The sequence below is a fragment of the Triturus cristatus genome, chromosome 5_2 (assembly GCF_964204655.1).
Source record: "Triturus cristatus chromosome 5_2, aTriCri1.1, whole genome shotgun sequence".
Classification (NCBI taxonomy): domain Eukaryota; kingdom Metazoa; phylum Chordata; class Amphibia; order Caudata; family Salamandridae; genus Triturus; species Triturus cristatus.
Genome location: NC_140588.1, coordinates 334,496,696 through 334,518,836, shown reverse-complemented (window position 1 = coordinate 334,518,836; position 22,141 = coordinate 334,496,696). Strand labels below are relative to the sequence as shown.

The 22,141-nt window shown below is 43.2% G+C and overlaps 1 long non-coding RNA gene across 1 annotated transcript in view; it reads left to right on the top strand.

Annotated features, from left to right (window-relative positions):
• Nucleotides 1-21,088, top strand: part of LOC146822944 (uncharacterized) — a 70,243-nt gene extending 49,155 nt beyond the window's left edge. Inside the window, exon 3 of the long non-coding RNA XR_014962098.1 lies at nt 20,146-21,088. This is a non-coding gene — a long non-coding RNA (uncharacterized LOC146822944). The remainder of the gene's footprint in view (nt 1-20,145) is intronic.
• The last annotated feature ends 1,053 nt before the right edge of the window (nt 21,089-22,141 follow it).

The following is a 22,141-nucleotide window of genomic DNA, read 5'->3' as shown; positions in this document are numbered from 1 at the left end:
GTTAAAGCATTCCACCAAGCCACTGGTATAGAAGTAAGGAAGTAAGGAAGGAGGTTCTGCCTTATTTCTCTTAGTTTTAGCTGCCATCATCGGTCGTGCTCAACATTCATGTCAAGGCTTCGGTGCCCTGTGTCATGCATTGAACGTGAACCTTTTATTTAATCACTAGGACTGCCTGATAGTAAGGCTGCACAGTGGGCGAGTCGGCGTTGTGCCAGATGTACTATAAAGGCAAGCCAATCTTTGCCCGTCGTGCCAAATCTGTGTGTTCGCTGTGAGATGTTGGTAGTTTCACCTCCATATTTCCCCTGAGCAATGCTAGCAAGAGTTAAATGTTTTAAAATAAAGAACACTGGGGGGTGGGGCCAAAATGGTGGCCAGGGCCAAGATGGCAGCCGTGTAGGACGCACGATCTGGCTCCTACGGATGCCTGCTGCATCAAGAGCGCCTGGTAGGGGTCCTGGTGACCCAGCAGTGCCCCCCAGAATGACTGGATCCCCCAGGCTGTGCCTCCCCCGAAGAAACTGCTTTGCCACCAGTGGAGGCACTTTGGGCCTGGTCCCTCCATGGCTCAAGATGATAGCCGCCATGCGGCTCTGTTGCGTCTCTTGGCTGGGGCCCATGGGGGCTGTGGCGGCACCAGTAAGCAGGCTGGTGGGGGCCCCTGGCCGGAAGTTTGAAGCCCTGAGGAGATATCACCTAGCCTGAAGATGGAGGTTGGGACCCAGCGTGTACAGTGTGGAGGTGAGCACAGACGAAGCCAGCGTCAGCGTAGGGCAGCAAGAGAGTGACCCTGAGCCAGTGGGAGGCCTCAGTGACAACAGAGGGAGACCAAGACTGTTGGAGGATATTGTGCCTCTCTCTATGATTGCTATGTGGACCCTGGAGGCTGCAGAGATCTCATTCCTTGAGACCCTTCAGGAACTTCCGCTCCCCCACTAACCCCGCCGGGGTATTATTGGCATGGCAGCGGAATGGGGGGAGAACCAACACTAAAAGAGATGGTCACCAACTCCACAGACCCGGTAGTGGACAAGGACTAGCAGCAGCATGGGCCCCCTATTACATTGGAGGGGGGAGATAAAGAGGCCCCATTACCTGGGGTATTTTTTGGAGGGGTTATTTGTGTCCCTGCGAGAAGACATCCAATCTGTGAAGCAAGACCTCTCAAGGATCCCAGAGAGGTCAGACGCAGATGTGGGCAATAGGGTTTCCACCCTCGAGGACAATGAAAATGTGAGGGGTGAGGATCTCGAACATTTACACCATGAAGTCCTCTGCCTGCAAGAACAACAGGCCATCCTAGAAACCCAGGCGGAAGATCTCAAGAATCGTTCTAGGGGGCGCCGCCAGGAGCTGAGGGTTTAAACATCTTGGACTACATCCTGGCCCTGTTCTGGCATATCTTGTGGCCGACTATGGAGGCCAACATACAATTGGATAGGGTCTACAGGGTTTGCCACCTGACTCCGGGGGGGCCATCCCCTGTATATCCCATCCTGCATTTATGATTTCTAGCTTAAATCCTCCACCAGGCCAAAGAGATGCACCCGAGGCCACCAGCTAGCTTTGTACGATGACCTTCCTACCCTAACCATCCAGAAACATTGAGCATTCCACCCCAATATGGAGTCCCTCTAAAAGAAGGAGGGGTCTCTGCCTTTTTTCAGATTGGAGTAATCACTGCATCAGATGAGGACAGTGTGTTACGTTTGCATTCTTAGTGTTTTTGCTCATTCTCAATTCTGTATGATGTAAGTTAGATGTTCTGATTGGAATGTGTTTAGGTCATTATAGAATGTATCTTTTGAAGATAGGGAGTCAGTTACTTGTGATGAGGAGAACTGTTTGTATGCTGGTCAGCTCTTCGACTTATTAAAGGATATTACTACTATTGGTGATCCTGCATCTTTATTACACTGGCGACGGGATGTCGAAGAGCGGATGAACCCACATCAACCTCGGATTTCGAATTAACGAGGATTCGCTAAAGCCGTGATCTGAAGGTGATTTTACTTTTGACAAATGCCAATAGGGAACATCAGAACACACCGGAGTCGACACGGGAATTGAATCCTTGTGAGTACTGCAATTTTAATTAATCTCGGATATTCAAAGGGAAAGGATTTATTAAAAGAAAAAAAAAATCCTACCGCTTTGTCTCGAGCGCGATCGTCAACCCCGCTCACTCGCGCAGCCTGCTTCTACATTGAGCGCGATAGCAACGTACGCACACGTGATCCTGCGTACGTGTTGCTGGGATACCGTTCGTCTAAAGAACAACAAGAATGTTACGCGCACACATCGCGGCAAGTCACGTCGCGTAACCAACGCAGCGCCATATTTGTTTGGGGCATTTGCAGTTATTTTTGGATGTCAACGCTACGATTTTACTAAACGTCTCAGCGCTGTCAATACTTCTATTTTCACCAGTTCAACAGCGCGTCGGATGTGCTTAAGAGTCTGCTAGCACAAGCATAAGTTTATTCATTTTATTATTACTTCCAGCACAAACAGCGTATGTACTTTTCCTTTAATTAATTCTAGTTTTAAAGAAGAATACTTTTACTTAGTCATTCCAGCATTTATTCAATTTTCATTTTCACAGATTTCATTAACAATTTTACTTAAGCAATTTCAGTCGAAGCAAGAAATAAATTAATACATTATGAGTCAACCTAATTATAATATTACTCCTCCACAAGCATTTTGGATTTCTGGAACTGAACCTCCTTTGAAATGGTTGGAATGGAAACCTTATTTTTGTAACTGTATTGATGCATTGGATGAAGACGGAAAAATGTCTCACGCACAAAAGAAAAGATTACTGTTACATGCTTTGGGTCCAGTTGGGTGAAAAGTTTATGAAGGGATGTCCAAACCTGGTTTTCCAGGTGACTTAAACGTGTATGCTTTGACTTTGCTTCATTTGGATACTTATTTTGCACCTAAAGTCTGTATTGGCGTTACTAGATATAGATTATTTTCCAGGAAACAAAATAAGGACGAAAGTATTGATCATTACTTGGCAGATCTTAGGAAAATGGTTTTAGACTCCAAATTTGGTGTGTTGCAAGATGACTTAATAAGAGACCAAATAGTAATGCATGCCTTTAACCCCACTATACAGGATAGACTTTGGATAAATGGTGATGCACCTCTGGATGATATTCTTTCTATTGTGCGTAAAGCGGAAATTTCTGGCAGATGTGCTAATTTTCTCAAACAGGATAATAGTACCACTGATGTTGTGAGTAAAGTCAAAGTGAATGAAAAAAAAAAAAGGTACTATGAACTCTAAAGATAATTCGAGTTTTAAACTTGCTTTTACTAGATACGCACCTTCTACTGGATCTAAACCAAAATGTTACAGATGCAACAGTTTGGAACATTTAGCTGATAACAAAACTTGTCCTGCACTTAAATTCAAATGTACTAATTGTGGACTAAAGGATCATTTTGCCAAAGCTTGTAGAAGGCGTAAGAATAGCGTTAGGTTTGTCAATAACACGGATGAAAACATTCAATGTGCAAGTGAGACTGAGGAAATGGGAAATGATGGTGGTTTAGTTATGAATATACATGATAAATTAGTACTAAATATTGATGAGGGAACTATGGTTAACAAACCAAATTGTTTAATGGATATTGGTGGTGTAGATATCAAAATTTACGCAGATTCAGGCTCACCTTACACAATCATAAATGAAGAAATTTGGAAATCTTCCTTTATACAAAAGGTGGGGGCACAGTTATTGGAACCTGACATTCACCCTGAAGGTTATGGTGGAGAAACCATTGATCTTCTTGGTTATCGTTGGTTTGTTTTCAAGTTCAAAGGAAGAGAATGCAGAGGGAAATTATATATTGCAAAAAAGGGACCACCAATTCTCGGCTGGTTTGACCAAAAACAGTTACATTTTATTTTGGACCCCAACAGTAAAGAACAAGTGTTGGTTGTGGATGACAGTAAGGCAGTTAGCAATGAAATTTTAAAGGAATTTCCAAACTTTTTAGTAGTGTTCTAGGTAACCTTAAAAGGTTTGAACACAAAATTGTTCTTAAACAAGATGCGTCTCCCAAAGTACACAAATGCAGGAATATTCCTATTTTGGTAAGGGAGGAAGTTAGTAAGGAGTTGGATAAATTGGTGTCTAATAACATTATTGAACCTATTGATGCCTCAGATTGGGTTTCCCCGATCGTCGTAGCAAGACGCAGTAACGGAAAAATTCGGCTCTGTGTAGATTTAAAGTACCTGAACAACAATATTGTTGTTGATAAGTTCCCGTTACCAAAAATCAATGAGATGGTTTCAAATTTAAACAATGCCAAATGGTTTTACACCATAGATCTGTCATCTGCATATCATCAGATCTCATTGTCCCCTGAATCAATGAAATTCACATCCTTTATCACTCCTTTTGGGTGTTTCCAATATAAGCGCATGCCCTTTGGCTTGGCTTCAGCCGCTGCTGTTTTACAGCGGTTGATGTTCCATCTTTTCAAAGAGGAGCAAGGTGTATTGTTTTTTCAAGATGATATTCTTGTTTTTGGCTGTGATGAGGAATAACATATGTCTAGACATAAAAAAAGTTCTAAGCATATTGCAGAGTAATGGCCTTACTGTTGAGCATTCTAAATGCAAATTTGCACAAAAGAGTGTAACCTATTTGGGTCATGTTATTGACGAGCAGGGTGTGAAACCGAAACCTTACTTGGTTTCTGCTATTTTTGAAGCCCCTATACCTTCCAATAAGGATGATGTTAGATCTTTTTTAGGCATGGCAGAATTTTGTTCGAAATACGTGCCAAATTTTGCCACCAAAACATACAATATTCGTCAACTTAAAAAAAAAAAATGTACATTTGTGTGGTCACAAGATTGTGACACAGATTTTAAAGTCATTAAAGTAGCTATTGCAAAAGCAACTGCTCTTCATAGTTTCGATCCTTCATTAAATAGTGTAGTTACCACGGATGTTAGCAACAAAGGCCTTGGTGCAGTTTTGTCACAAGTTAACGGCCAAGGCAGAGAAAATATTATAGCTTACGCATCCAGATCTTTGTCTCCTTGTGAGGAGAAGTACCCAATAATAGAGAGAGAAGCATTAGCCTGTGCATGGGCGTTAGAGAATTTCAAATCTTTTATTTGGGGGAAACCATGCATTCTTCGCTGTGACCACAAGCCATTGGTTAAGATTTTAACTACAGAAGGTGCAATCACTGCTTCAGCGAGATTAGCTAGGATCTCTATGAGAATGCACATTTTTTTATATAAAGTTATTTATGTACCTGGTAAAAATAATATGGTTGCAGATTTCTTATCAAGAATGCCTTTGATGTTGGAACATTGTGAAAACAATGAATGGAATGAATTACACATTGCCTTTGTACAAGATTGGGGTTTTTCTGCATTTAGTAGAGAGGAGTGGGACAATGAATATTTGGAAGACAATATTCTCCAGGCTGTCATTTCTTTTATCATTAATGGCTGGCCCAAGGAAAAAAAGTTATTAAATGCAAATTATAGACCTTATTGGGAGGTTAGATCTGAATTCTCTATTTCTCATAATACCCTCCTGAGGGGTGAGAGAATAATTCCCCCAGAAAATTTACGAGAAGGAATTGTGGATTTATGTCATGAGGGTCATCCGGGAATTGTTAGGACTAAGTCTTTCGTTAAAAGATTGTTTTGGTGGCCAAACTTTGATTCCCAAATTGAGAGAGTAGTAAGAAATTGCATTCCTTGTTCCTCTTCGGATAAAATGTTGCAAACCTGCCGTCCTCCAATGACTAGAGGTTTCATTCCTAAAAATCCTTGGGAATGTATTGCAATTGACATCATGGGACCTATTAGTGAAAAGGATGGTTCTCATTGTTACCTACTTGTCTTCATTGACCTATTTTCTAGGTGGCCGGTTGTTAAAATTGTTAAAAGTGCAGTAACGGATTCGGTTTTACTATTTTTAGACGAAACATTTGTGGCTGAGGGTATTCCTTCATATGTACTCACTGATAATGGGGTACAGTTCCTATCCTTAAAAGCTAGGATGTATTTAAAAAAATTAGGAATTACACACAAAACCACTTCACTTTACAACCCTAGTGGCAATGGAATGGTGGAAAGATTCAATAGATTCATTGAATGGTAATCTTGATTGGCCAACTCAAGTTGGGAAAACCGTGTGGAGTTATTGCATTACTGTAAATGAGTCTACAGGATTCTCCCCCTTTATACTTTATACTCATGAAAGGGAGAAATCCTAGGTCAAAAGCTATTCCCACATGGTTATTTTCAAGTGAGGTACAACCTTGGTCCAGGGAAGAAGTGTGTACACGTATGGAACTTGTGCATGATAAAAGCAAAGCTTACTATGACATGAAACACAGTACTAAAGAAGTTGTTATAAATGTAGGTGACTGGGTACGTATAAAAAAACTTACAAGGTTCAGAAAGGTGTTTCTCAATTTTCAGAACCCATTAAAGTAATTGAAATTTTACTTAATTCAGTAAGGGTTAGTGATGGTAGAGTTTGGAATTTAAACAGAGTTGCTTAGTGCCAGAATAACCTTGCTCATTATAATTGGATGCCTGATGACTTTGATGATAATGTCTCTAGGAATGTTCCTTCTACTTATACTCCAGACAATAGCTCAAATACTACTATGTCAAATTCTAATGCAGGTACTGGTGTTTCTTCACAAGGCTCTATTAGTACCTCGCAAACATCGGATTTCGCCACTCCTTCCTCCTCCTCTTCGAATGATGAACCAGATTCTCTTCGTCATTCGTTGAGGAGGAAGGTGGTGCCTTCCTGGCTAAAAGATTACATTGTTACCAACAAGTAAAAAAATTACATTATTACCAACAAGTAGTTACTGTTATTGAGTGTCTAATAACACTTAGGTTATTGAGTGTCCAATGACATTTAGGTATAGTATTATGGTGTTAACTTTTAGAATTATTATTTTTTTTTTATTTTTTTTTATATTTAGTTATTTTTAGCATATATAAAATGTTCTCTTTTGTTACTTTTTCTTTTGTATTTATTGTTTTGGAGAAAGGGGGATGTGTTACGTTTGCATTCTTAGTGTTTTTGCTCATTCTCAATTCTGTATGATGTAAGTTAGATGTTCTGATTGGAATGTGTTTAGGTCATTATAGAATGTATCTTTTGAGGATAGGGAGTCAGTTATTTGTGATGAGGAGAACTGTTTGTATGCTGGTCAGCTCTTCGACGTATTAAAGGATATTACTACTATTGGTGATCCTGCATCTTTATTACACAGTGGCTGAGGTCTGTCACCTTTAGAACTTTCCTGATGTTTCAGTCCGCAGCTCCACGCGTGGGACTCCCACGTGTGACGGACAACAACCCCCACAGTGGCAAAAAGTGAGGCGCCCCATCCTGGGGAACTTGCTCAGACTCTGCAACAATGGCTATGGAGAGACAAGCGGTCATAAATAACCTGGTGGAGGACCCACAGAAACAGAATGCTACTCCGCATTGACCAAGTGTCTGAATCTCCCAGCGGGATCCCAGACTTGTAGTGGGTCCTGACTGCTGTTGTAGTGGTGGGGGCAGCGGAGGAGCAGGAGACTTTGGGGCACATTGCCGGTAGCAGAGTGTCCACCCCAACCCTGGAGCTAACCGGGGCAACATTGTGGCAATTAACAATCTATGTTGGAATTTTCATTTGTTTTGTCACAATTCAGGGCTAGGCTGAGTGGCTGGCCACCAGCTAGCTGAAGTGTGGGTTCTCATTTTAAAAAAGCCCACTCTCTGACCCATGCACCAGCACCTGTGTGTGTGTATCAGCATCTGTGTGTGTGTATCATACATGTTAGTCAACTCGCATATGTTTTTAGTGCACACTCTTTATTTATTTATGGTTTATGATGTTTCACTATTTGGTTGTACATCCTGTTGCGAAAGGTAGACCATTTTATTATTTCACCAGCACTGCATGCACGTAGTCTTTGTTTCCTTTGTTGCCAGGAAAGGTAGACCATTGTGTTATTGCCCCCTGCACTGTGTGCTTGTACTCTTTGAGTGTGGTTTCCCTACTTCAACCACACCCAAACATTCAGAAGCCACTTTCCCTCGAGAATTCCAGAGAAACAACACCTGCACAGCCAAGGAGCACCGAAAGCCCTGAACTTACCAGCAAAGAGACTGCCCTCGCCCAAGAACACCGGAATAGCCGCTCGGCCTTCCTGAACCTGCACAGCAACCAGAACAGCTCGGTCTGTTTGGCGAGTGAAGAACGGGAAAGCTAAAATGCTGGAATAAGATTTAAAAAAAATAAAGAGGTGCAGACGAGTGTTGCCGCCTTATGTTGCTTCCCTTATTGAAGAACGCTGTAAATTGATAAAACAGGCTGGAAAGTTTCGAATTCACGAAGGAATTCATGGTGCAACTTTTGTCCCGAGGATGGTCTCGGTGATTTATCTTTCAACAGTGAGACCGAAACTGTCGACGCAACGACACTTCTTTTATACAAACAATCATCACTTGACGCTAACAAAAATCATATTTGTTTGAACTAACTGAATTCAACATATGGCCAAATGTGTATGGCCCATATCCGTGTGTAAAAAGTGTCATTTACTACTGCTTATGTGATCTAAAGTGAGACAGTAATGTTATGTTGCCATTCATGAAATGATAAGTGGATTGTTTCATTACTGTATTGAATGAAATTATTGAAATATAGCAAATGATTCAAATTTCGATAAAATAATATAAAAAATGAACTTGGGTCATTTTGAAAGTTTCTTCTCTTTTTTGAGTTCTTAGAAATTATGCTCACTATGGTGACTGTTTAAATAATTAATATAAGGTGAATAAATCCTCAAGGTTTATTTTTGTTTGAGACAGCAACCAGAACAGTCACCGCTCGGCCTTCCTGAACCTGCACAGCAACCGCCATAGTCTCCGCTCCGCCTTCCTGAAATTGTGAGGAAAAAATAAAATAAAACCTTCACAACCCATGCTAGCGCACGCGTAAGTCTAGCTCTCTGTAAGTGATGCAACTTACATAGCATATCACCAGTGCCCTTTAACTTGCCCCATCATTGCTCTGGAACCTGTTTTGTTTGGAACCTTGTCACCTGTGGTCAATTCTATTTTCTGAGGTTCCAGCTTCATGATATGGATCTTCTCCTAGAAGGACAATTTTGGTTACCTCAATTCCACTACAACACCGTGACCAGTCTCTGTTGCCGTCTAATTCATGGAGCCAGCAAAGGATTCAGAACATTCTTTTGTGGAGCTTAGCCGGCCTTAAATCTAAACTCATAGATCCGGACTGAGTGATTTTCATTGACTAGTATGATATCTATATGTTCCAAGAGACATGGTGTGTGGAGCCAGTGTACAGGTCCGGATTTACAACTTCCAGCATCTTCAGTTGGAAGGCTTTGGCCTGCTGGAGGCCTGATTGTGTGGTTCAAAAATTCTTTAGCTCTCCACATCAGGAGACAAGATATAAATTCCACAGATGTTATGGGGCTGTTCCTTGCTGGGGGTGGACCCACCTGGTATGTTTTTAACTTTTACAACAGTCCGAGTGGGGTAAACAGAGTTTCTAATACTCTGGGCATCTTAGAAAAAGCCATAGATTTCCAGCCACAAAATGATAGGATAATCATTGCCAGAGACTTCAATGTTACCTTTGAACCATTTGGCCCTGATCTCTCTAACCTTACTGAAGACGAAGATGCAGCTTGGGGGGGTCCCTCATCTAGACCTAGGCCCCGCTGCAAGATGCTCTCCCATTGCTGACCAATTGATGAGCCTAACCCTTCCCTTTGGTCTTAGGGCTTGTAACGGTAGGTCATGTTCAGACCTTAGTGGTGCCTACACCTTCAAGCACACATCGCAAAAGAGCTGTATTGATTACATATTCCTGTCCCTACTGCTATGGCCATCCCTCATAGACATGATAGTTGTTGAGCGCTATGACAGTGACCATAATGTTCTCTATATATCCCTAAGTGAGGAAAAATCTACTGCTGGTCAATGTGCTGCCCCGGACTCTGTGGTTGTGATGTCAATTTTAAACAACAAGTGGGCTGTTTGTAAGGACCCAAAAATGGTGGCCCATATATACGAACGGGTGCCAATACCCTGGATGCACTGAACACAGTGGAGTCATCTAGTATAGTTCATAATTCTACTGGTATATCTCATGGACGTTTTTTTAGCTCCATTAAAGCCATAATTAGCAAAGATGTCCGCAAAACCCAAAAGGTCCAATCCCATGGTACCTGGTTCAATTCCAGTTGCAGGAACTCTAGAGGTACCCTTATAAAATGTCTGAAAAACGGAAAAAATCCTTTACTATAGGAAGGAATATAAAGCAATACTCAACTAGACCAAAATTAAGTGAGAAAAATAGATGTAGGAGGACCTAGTAGCTGCAGTGAAGGCAGGGAATGTTACAGCTTTCTGGGGAACTGTGGCTCACGGCAGGAAATGCCACTACCAGTGTCGATTACAATTTACAGCCTCAGACCTGGGTGGACCATTTCCAAAAAATGTATGTAGCCAAGCCCAACCCGGAGTATGCGTATTCAAGAAATGCCCCTAGTTGAAGGTCTCCCTTTATCCTTCCAAGAATGTAATGGTGGCAATAATGTTACTTCCAGCACATAAAGCTCCCGGTCCAATTCCCTACCCAGTTCAGAATCTTTCATCTGGGCCACATACTTCCAGGCACTGTTCCATTCTATACTTGCAGGTGGCCCAATCCCCAGTTCCTGGCTGACTGCAGAGATTGTCCCGATTTACAAAAAAGGGCCCAAAGAATACCCTGGCAACTACAGGCCTATTAGGCTTATCAACACCTCACAGAAACTATTTTGCCGCCTCATATTGGACCAACTGCTTGATTGGGTAAACAGCAACTCTGTTTTCTCAGAACTCCAAGACGGTTTCAGAAACAGGATAAGTACGGTGGATCAAATACTCTGTTTCTGTGCCCTATATTGGAAAACAGTCTCACTAGATAAGGGCCATCTTTATGTGGTCTTTGTCGACCTGAAGGCAGCTTTTGATTCTATACCTAGGGCCAAGCTGTGGGAAGTTCTGGAAAAGATGGGTGTCCCCCGAAACATTCTTGCTGTCCTTATCAGGTTGCATGCACTCAATACTGTCAGAGTCAGGTATGGTGAGGTATGGTCATGGTGTGCTCACAAACCCTTTTAAGATTGCAACTGGTGTTCAGCAGGGCTGTGTGCTGGCCCCAACATTGTTTACTCTTTATATATTTATGACTTAGTGCACGCACTTGATTTTCCCAGAAATGATGCACCCAAACTTGGCCCTCATAAAATTGCGACGCTACTTTTTGCAGATGACACGCTCTTAATTTCCAAAACCTCGCGTGGCCTGCAGGCACTACTTGACCGATTTTTAATCTTCTGTAGCGAGCATGGTGTTGAAGTAAACATCAACGAAAATGTATGATTTTTAATCCATATAAATCTGTTAGAGCAACTATTTGGGTGCAGTGCATTGCTCTGGAATAAGTGCAGGAGTTTGTGTATTTGGGGGTTTCCTGAATCATAAAATGAGTTGGTCTTCTCATATCAAGAAATGTTCACTAAAACTTCAACAAGAAGCTGGTTCCGTAGTCAAATTGCACAAACGGGCCCATGCATATTCTCTAGAACCAGCGGTGGAGATCTACAACATCAAAGCAAAAAGCTCAGCCATATATGGTGTAGAATTATGGGGACACATCAAAGGGAATGATCTTGGTAAACAGCTTCTATATAAACTGGGGCACACAGTATTGTAGCTCTAATGTGTGCTCCGTATCCAAGTCAGCGGAAGAAACTCTGCATCACTTCGCCTTTTTTTGCCCAGCCTATGTTAGACCACGGAAACAATGGAGGAGGCCATTGTGTAAGCTTTTGGCCTTATGCCATTATGCGCAGACATTAAGCAGTTTACACTCAGACATCGGAGAGGTAATTGTTGTTGGGGGTGACAAAATATCTGCACGCTGCCTGGATTACTTGCATGTGCATTGTCAAGTCCCCAAGCAAAGATACCTAATAGCAAACCTTCCGACATTACTTATACTCTAGATGCAGCTCCCTCTTCTTTGAAATCACCCCTTTACACACGACTGCACTTTACATTTATCTTCCCTGATCTTATTGTGGGACGAGGTTTTATGAGATCTGTGTTTTATGAAATGTTGAATATACTGAAGTTATTTATTTGTTTATCTAGTTACTTGCTATACTGTGTTTTATGAATCTTTGCATCCGAAATAAACAATTTTATACAAACAAAAGGCTTGCCCTAGGTCTGCAAATCTATGCCTTGCTTCAAGTGTGCAGGTGATTGTACATTTCGCAAGAGTGACTTAATAACTTGGGACATTTGGCATAAGTGGCTCGATAACTTGGTGCTATGCATATTTGCCTCTGATGAACATTTCTTTAGACAGTGCTGACAAATCTTTGTATTAAGGAACACATAAAGCTGTGGATCAATACTTGCCACCTGTGGATCAAGCAGCCTCAAAGGTCTGAGAAGAATGGAACGTATGGTGTCAAGATCCTTGTTAGATCACTTTTTCTGAAACTGTATGAGCAATATCCATAGTATCAATACATGTGTTATTTCGTTGTAGATTGTACATTCACAAGTTAAGTCACCATTGTCCCTCCAGAGACAAATCTGCATGGACAGTGTCCGAGGACCACACAACTGACGTCATGACAGACTTAATTGTTTGCAGGTAGGTGGGGGGCTAACCACTAACCACGCCACAAGAAGCACACCGGAGTGAGTACATCACCAGTGCTCAAAGCCACAGTCCTCTCTTCTCTTTATGGTTCAACAACTATCCCCTCGGCACCAATGACAACGTCCAATCCAGGCCCTTCTCCTAGACTCTACCCCACCTACCTTTTGGAAAGTCACATCACAGGTAGAAAAGGTAGTGTATACCCAGCTGGGTCCCTAACGTCTCTGCGAAGCAGGCAGTTTGGCTGTCAGTTAAGCGGCGTATTGTTGTGATCTTACATTGTTGGCTTATTTATGTTCTTTTGTTTGTTGGAGGTTTTAGAGGTAACGGTACTCACCTTCCCATTGATCGCTTTGCTGGGGTAATGGTGCCTTCGCACTCGCTTGCCCAGCCATTGCACTTAGCTCCGATCTGGCCCCCAACCCTACACGCCACATCTAAAAATTTACAGAACGCACCCCGATACTCATTCCTGCCCATTCTGATCTGAAGGTCATAGCCTTAATGTACAAGGCTTATATAATCCTACTAAGTGGAAGGCAATCCTGTCCTTCCTGGAACACAACTGGGGGAACATCTGCCTCTCCCAGGAGACACATCTCCTGTCTCGAGACTGCCATCGATTAAGATCCAGAGCCTACCCTCACCAATACCTCTCTTCCAATGTTACCAAGAGAGATGGGGTGACAATCCTGGTTGCTCGCTCCTTGAGGGGGACAATATAGCTGATACACAAGGAAGACTGTTAGCGTACCGGGTGCATGAATGTGGGTCCTCCTTCACCATAGCCTCAGTCTATGACCCCCACTGAAAATCAGAAGCGATTTCTGAAAAGAATCACTATGGCATACTCCTTTGTCACTGGACCAGGAGTTTATCACCATCTCTACTGCCAAAAATAAGTCGCGAAAGGTCAGGTTTATCACCATCTCGACTGCCAAAAATAAGTCGCAAAAGGTCAGGAGGGGGACACTGGAGATGTAGGTGCATGAATTGGAGGCCATTCACAAGAGGACTGGTGCTCCCAGAATTTGGAGGCAGATGGAGGCAGCCCGGGCCCACCTGCACGGACTAGATATGGATAGGGCAGAATATGTCCTTCTGCATCTGTGACACACTTTCCATGTCTGAAGTGACAAAAGCGGCAGACTCCTCGTCCATAAGCTCCGAGACAAGCATCAGGCTGAATGGGTTAGCGAACTCCTGAACTCAACTGGCGTGACAGTTACAGGAGTCATACCCATTGCAAACACCTTTCGGGACTTCTATAAGGTTCTGCATGAGGCCCAACACTCACAAGCCACTGATACGACTGCGTATCTACAGGGGCCCACACACCGTCGCTGACCCCACAGCACGCTGACTCTCGTGACAAACCCAAAAGAATAGAAGAAGTCTCTTCCGCATTAGCATGTTTGAAGTTGCTAAAATCCCCAGGCCCAACGACTTCTTTTTTATAAGACCTTTCGCCAGGTTCTTGCTCCACTACCACCAGGTTCTTTAACTCATCTGTCAACTCGGGTACTTAACCGAAATCTATGCTGGGGGTTTCGATATCAGTGATCCCCAAGCCTGGTACGGACTTGTGTCACAGCTGCTCCTACCGCTCTGTCTCACTCATTAAGGTTGATGCTAAATTATTTCCAGGTATTCTGGAGGCAAGACCTAACCCCCTCATGCCAGAGCTGAAAAACCCTGACCAGTCAGGGTCTATCCCTCAAAGACAATGCAGGGATAACACCAAACTGATCTTCCACCTCATCGACAGAACCAAACGGACGTGTCAGGAGATAATACTCCTGGCAATTGACACTGAGAGGCGTTCAATAGGGTGCATTGGCCATACATAGACACAACCCTGAACCATTTTGATTTCAGGAATAGGTTCCACTCCTGAATCTTAAACAGTTACAGAAATCCCAAAGCCACTGTACAATCAATGGAACGTTCTCGTCCACCTTTCCAATCTGTAGAGGCAAAAGGCAGGGATGCCGCTGTCTCCTCTTTTGTTCGCACTCTACATAGAGCCCATGGCCCTGAGAGTCTGCTATGATCCACGGATCACAGGGATGAGATTCGGGGGCGACGACCATGCTATCAGTCTATATGCGGATGACGTACTAGTTGTTCTTGATGACCGGATATACTATTTACCGCCCTTTATGGCCATTCTTGAAGTATTCAGTAGAGATTCAGGCTCCTGCATCAATCTCCTGAAATCACAGAATCTTAACCTGTCAGCCACACTGCACATCCAAAGTTTCCTAGCGGCCCAGCATTCTCGGACGTATTGTGACTCCTTCATTTCTTATCTGGTGATACGAATTTCCCTGACGATCATGGACACCATCACCATTAACTACCGCACCTTGCTATCCCAGATAAAGGCGGACTTGGCCTCATGGCAGTGCTACCACCTCTCCTGGCTTTAGAAGAATTGCGGCTCTAAAAAGGACTGTGCTTCCCAGAGCCCCTTTTTTGTTCCAAAGCCTGCCTTTGACCCCACCAGCGGGGGTCATTACAGTACATCAAGTAAGGTTCAACTACTTTATCTGGTGGGGGAATCATCCATGCATGTGCTGAAACCAGACGTACCGCCCAACAGTCAAGGGGGGACTGGGTGTTCCCAACCCCACCCATTACTACCAATCAGTGCAATTACGATTCTTGGTGGAGTGAAACCGCCCAGAAAGCGATAGCTGGAGATCACCTATGGAAGGTCCCTTGGCTGGCAGGCAGACACAGGGGCTGGGGCTTCTATTCCTCACCGGTCACCAGGGCCACCCTCGCAGTATGGGAGACCGTGGCTCCTCAGAAAGGATGGACATTCTTCCCCTCACCTCTCACGCCTATATTAGGAAACCCGGTGTTCTACAAGTGGCAGCATTTGCGGCATGACAGAACTCCAGCTGCAAGTCAGCGGGCCAACTTTTTGACACCTATAGACTTCTCTCATTCAAGTGCCTAAGAGTCGAATAAGGCATTGCGGAACAAGAACGCCACTGTTACCTCCAAGTCCCACACTAAGTAACCCATCCTGCTATGCTAGAACGGGCACAGAGACCACTTACAACATATGAAAAAAAGCTCCTGACCAAGCACAATGATAGATGCTTTATCACTGAACTGTACGTCCTATTGATACACTCATCAAAAGCGGAAAAAACTCTGTGGGCGAAGTGGTGGAAGCACAAGATGGGGCGAACTCTTGCACATAGGCAATGAGAAGACGTCTACTAAAGAGCACGACACACAGTGCACTACACTGCCTTTGTGGAACCAGCTACCAAGATAGCGACATACTTGTACCTCACCCGTACCTGGCTCCACAGAGGCAACCACTCCAGCACCTAGTGTTGCTGGCGAAGTTGTGGGGCGCCAGGCACATTGTTACACATGCTGTGTTCCTGTCCAAAAGTATCCAGATATTGGGAGGCAGTCATGACAGATCCTGAAGCTCATTTTGACACACAACTCCTGCGCTTCCAGGCATACAGTATCTTAGGACTTCCAAACCCTTTCACGTTTCCACAGAAATCACGCCAAATTGGGTTGACACTGGGGCTGCGCTCCAGGCAATACTTTCCCACTGGGGAACAGAGAAAATCCCTACCCACTCAACATGGTTACACAGTATCTGGCATATCGTGGGCATGGAGAAACTGACAATGGCGAACAACACTGCCAAGCTCTGAGACACATAGGCTTTGTTCATAGCGTTCCTCTCTTCAGAATTTAATGACCAGATTTGCCCTAGATACTTATGGATTTTACTGTTGACAGTCATGGGAGGCAATACATCTGCGGCAGAGAACGCACGTTAACACTAGAAAAGGAGGGGTGGTGGGGTCAAGGCTTGTCGGGCACACACTGTCCCAGAGTAAGTACAAGTGGGAGAGGGAGGGGAGGGATGGGATGGGAGTTGATTGGAGATTTGCTGATTCCACAGTATTCTACAGGGTGGCTGAGCATAGATGTTCATCTTGGAGATGGCCTCTAATGACAGTGGTTGTTTTTATTGCTGTTTATCTTCTGAAATAATAAAACTGATTTAAACCATAAATGGATAACACTCACTCCAAATACTGAGATGCTACATTAACTTCTTGGGAATAAGTAGTAAATCATTCATGGACAGCCTTCAAGCCCAGGCCTAGGCCCAAGGATCAGGCCTCGAAAAATCATTAAAATGGTACCAAGACCTGCAGGGCTAGTGCTTTGAATAATCTACTCAACCTAACTGTAATGCTCTTGACCCATAAACTGTTCTCAAATTGTGTGATCCTGGGCAAATATTTTATTTCACCAAGCCACCTTTTTATTCATTATCACATATGAGAGCATCCTCACATTTGAGATTTGGGTGTATCTGCTGCACAAAATAATATTTTGTTTGATTTACTATACTAAACTTTGCTGCATGTATAATACAAATCTAGCCCACATATAGGGTACACTTGACCACCTGACTTGCATCTGAGTTCATTAACAGTATTGTCCTCATTGTGGGAGCAAGAATGTTTCTCAGTTCATGTTTGAAAACTCTATCTTTTAATAAATATATTGTTAAAGCACAAAGTGATAGCGCACTGTCATTTACAGTCCGCACATTTTTCTTTGAAATGGCCAAGACAATTTCCTTAGACATTCAGTTTTACTAATAAAATTATATAACGTACAAACAATAATGTTTGGAAATCGGATTGCTGCAAATACTAATCATTGCACATGACCAAGTAAAGTGTTCTGATTTATTTTGATCCTATGAAATCTTTGTTTATCATACTTGTGAATTAAAAAACAAAATATGCTTTCCTAACTGCTGATATATTTTGGAATATTTGTCCTGTTCAATTGCAAGCTATTTAAATGGTGTGTGTTGGGGAAAGAACTGACACCCTAGAGACTTTTGTTTCACAATGATGGTTAGAGAGTTCAATTTGTAAAATCCTCTAACTTTTTCCAAGGTGTTGGCCCTGAGTCTTTCGGAGCGACACCAAAGGGTATAAACTTCAGAAGTTGGTGTGGAACCACTGGCTCCGAGCGGACGCCAGTTGACATCGCAGCCTTCAAGAAGATAGAATACATGGCATTGAGGAATGCTGCCGGGTCCAATCCTAAGGTTAAGAACTCGGGGATGGTCGGTGTCGACATCGGAATCTCAGGCGGTGGGGGTGCCAAAAGTCCTGGAGGGCTTGGTGGACGTTACGGAGCAGGGTCCAGTGTTGAAGCAGGGCTGCACAGAGGTCGAGTCACTGGAGTCAAGTCAACCAACTCCAGCTCCAATGATGAAGGTCCTATGGGAGAAGGAGAGTGACGAGGAGACTTATCATTGTATTTCTTTAGTTTCTAGCACTTCTTTTTCTTATCTGGGAAGGAGGAGGATGGGGATCTCAACTGATGTCTTGATCATTTGCAGCATCGATGGTCCTCTTTGGCCTCTTCTATGGCTATAAGTTGAGGGAAGAAGAAAATGACCGGGGGGCAATGCTCGACTCCTGACTCAATGCAGGTCAGTAATGGACATTTATGCCTAACATTCCCTACAGGGTTTGCACCTTGATTTCCTGGAAGGAGACATGGTATTGTTCTGTGAGAAGATTTTTGATGAGGAGATTCCTAAGAGCGAAGCTCCAGACCCGCATCGAAGGTGTGAAAAAAAGGGAACTGGCATCATTGCGCAGGGGCTGGCACCTTATGGCCTCAGTGACACTGACTGATGTCAGTTCTGAAGTCCACCAAGTCTGGTGCCCTCTACCAGCAACCTAAGAGCTTTAAAGTTTTCCGGATCTAGTCTGATGCCTGGGATTGTTCTACAGGTGAGGAATCTTTAGTTAGAAGTATCCATCATAACCTAAGTGCTACACAAAATGGCTTTCAAGGCCAAATACATTTTTATAACCTCTTGGAACAACTCTGCAAGCAACCACTTATAAGTTGTTTTCTATTGTAGACACCTTTATATCTCCTGACAGCTGTGCCTCCCATGTTAGTCCAACTCAACCTCTTTGTGACAAGATAGCATCGTTATCAGCAAGATGTCAGAGATATATCATAAATTAAAGAGCTCTTGGATTGAGCCCCATACAAGCACCACCAAGTCTGTTAGGAAGTCATCACTGAGGTTTTCTGCCTGCCTACCCTGACTCTCGATTAGGTCAGGGCGGGTCTATTCTTACTTAAAACAGGCACCCCAGTAATCCAAGTCCAGTATCAATCTGGCAAGCACTTGAGCCAACCATTGAACCGCCTCTCCATGAATGTATCAGTGTATTTTAAGAGAAGTAGTTATGCCTCCTCAAAAAATCAAATGTGGACCCCAACAATTTAAAGAGTTAAAGGACAATAACATTGTTGCATCTTCTAAAATCAACAAGCACCATCTTGCTGGCTGGCAATCCCATTTATCACCTTAAATATCCTGGATTTGGTCCCACGCTGGGTGTCAAGCCAAATACAGTATGGAGCCTTCCTGGAAGACCTGTCAGTTATTAGGGACTCCAGTGAGGAGGCTGACTTGATCCTATTACATTTCTCCATTGCATTCAATATGGTGAATCATAACTTCCAAATTGGCACCCAGAAAGTAGCAGGGCTTGCTGGTCTGACTTATTTGAGGTTGTTTTTTCCCAATTACACTTGGTCATACTTCTCTGTTTTCACACTGTTTTGATCTGATTTCTTGATGGGGGAGGTTACCTGCGGCTCTGCGTGCCTGCCCATACTTTTCAATATTCATTTTCTGCTGCTGGGGTAGTTAATCAGATCTTATGGATTTCAAACTGTTGTGTGTTTTACCAACAGTCGGTGAAAAATAGCTGGCATTTGTGGGATTGATTTTCAACAGTTTGTGACTGCACGGACAACATTTTCCTCAAACTTAAAAGGGAAAAATTGAATCTTGATTGTAGCAACGAATCCTCAGCCTGGACACCCAACCTCTGGCCTGACATTATAAGCTACTTCCTGATCCCCATCATCTCATTCAAAAATCTATTAACAAGTTAGGCCTGGCCCCTTAATATACCTCCATAAAACAATTGTTGTCCAGAGATTTTCATTTTTGATTTGTGTTTTGTATTATTAGAGAAGTCATTTTTCTTGGGTAGACATTGCTAATCCGAGCTGAATATTTTTGGACGACATTTTTAAAAATGGCGGATGTGTTGCAGTGATGATGTCATTTTTCAGGAACCATGAAACCTATATACTTCATTTTTGTGTCAAAACATAGGTTTGGGGGATCAAGTAGTATTATAGAGACAGACAATAACTCCTCAGGGCAACCCTTCCAGCACCAAAACGGCGGCTCTATAATGATGTGTTTTGCCATCATATTGGTAATATATCTTGATATTGTTTTTGTTTCAGGTTTTTTGTTGATTCAAATTCGTAAACATGAGTGAAGCAGATGGTAGCAGAAGATCTTTACCTCCTGACAGAGTGTTGCTAACTACAAAATCTGAGAACTCCTTCAACAAAGAAAAATGTGTCATATGCCAAACTAGTCCAAATGAAAAGCTAACATCAACTGCGGCTGGACAGAAGAGAGTTCAAGATGCTGCAGAAATACAGCAAAACGAAGGTCATTAAAGATTGAAACTGATGGGATGAAAATATTTTATCATTGTAACAACAAGTGCTACAAGTCATACATGATGGAAAATATCCTGGAAAAAATTAGTCAAAAAATTGCATAAACCAGTGAATCACAACCAGAATCCGAGTTTTCTGACAAAGCAATGACAACCAAACCCAATGCCCAACCCCTTAGAAGATTGATGGCTACCCCTTGTCCACCTCCAACAACTGATCAGAAAGCAGAGGATCTTCAATGTGTTTTCTGTGGTTTAGCCAGAACAAGAGCCAAAGGATTGACGAAAGAACAAAGTACAGAGTATGTGAGTCTCAAACGGCAAAAATGTTTTTTATCTGTAGCTAGTTTCTTCAAAGATGATGTTTTCAGCCGAGTGGCTGATCTAAATAGCGATGTGAGTGTATTTGCAGTGGACTTGTATGCCCATCCGAACCTCATGCGTGTATACATTCAAAACTATAAATGTACAATCAGCTCCCAGCAGCAACGTAACTTCCAGCCTTCAATTAAGTTTGCACTCTTTGGAAAATGCAAATTAAGTTTTAAAGCCACTCTTGAGTGCTGGCTAGGGGTTCACACTCAGTGAGATCAGAGAAATAATGGTCAACATTGATGAAACTGTACTGATCAATAATAATGAAATTAAGATTTTTCGGTGAGAATGTACAATGACAGAATTAGTTTTTGTCAGTCTAATAATAAGGATGTGCTCTCAGCTGATTTGACTCCTGAAGTTCTTACTGGTAAAATAAGATCACAGGATGGAGTGATATCAGAAGGAACCATTTTAAGAAATGTAGTGAAAGATTTCGATTTTTAACTTAACCCCTTCGCTGCGGCGGAAATTCCGCCGCAGCGCTGGGGGGTGCGGGGGGGGCAGCGCGGTGGCCCGGTGCTCATGACGGAGCCACGCCGTCATGAGCCATGGTTGGGCTGTGCTCATGACGGAGTGGTTCTGTCATGACTCCGCCCACAGCGCTAATCGCCCGCACAGGCGGGAAATTAGCTCCGCGTGGGCGGCGCGGCCGCCAACGGCCGCAGCATGACGGAACCACTCCGTCATGAGCACACGGCAACCGTGGCTCATGACGGCGTGGTTCCGTCATGAGCACGGAAGGAGTTAATGACAAATTTTGTGATGCCCCAGAGCTCCGCAAATCATAGGAGTCAACAACCATGCATGATGTTGTCTTAACATTTTGTTTAATATCAGCAAAGCAAAACTGTTACAAACTAAAATTCTTGAGTTCGGAACAGAAGCCAACAACATTGATGATGGTTTTGAAAATATAAGCAAAGAAGTGGAAGACAATCCCATGAACTGGCTGGCTTATGCTGTGTAAATGCACTATCTTTTCAAAATCATGTTTTATGAATTATATCATGCAAAAGGAAACTCCGCCTCACATGGTGACTGCCCATGCAATCTATGACAAGTACAAAAGTAGAAAGCTCCGGAAGGAAATAGTGGACGAGGGCATGTACCCATACTTCGCACTTGAAAGCACACACAGGGTTCTGGCGTGCTCTCCACCCCCGGGGGCACAGCCTCGGCCGGCTGCTGGATAGCCGGATGGATGAGCTGGGCTCCGAACTGGATACCAGGTGCACAAAATCACATGCAGGTTCTCCTGCAATTAGCTTCACCAAGTTTGTATGGTGGGTTGTTGCCTGTTAGTACTGGGGAGATGAGCTGGAATGTTTGTTGGGAACTGTACGAATGTACCATGTTAGGATGCACCTGCCGCAATACTAAGAATGTGGGGAGAT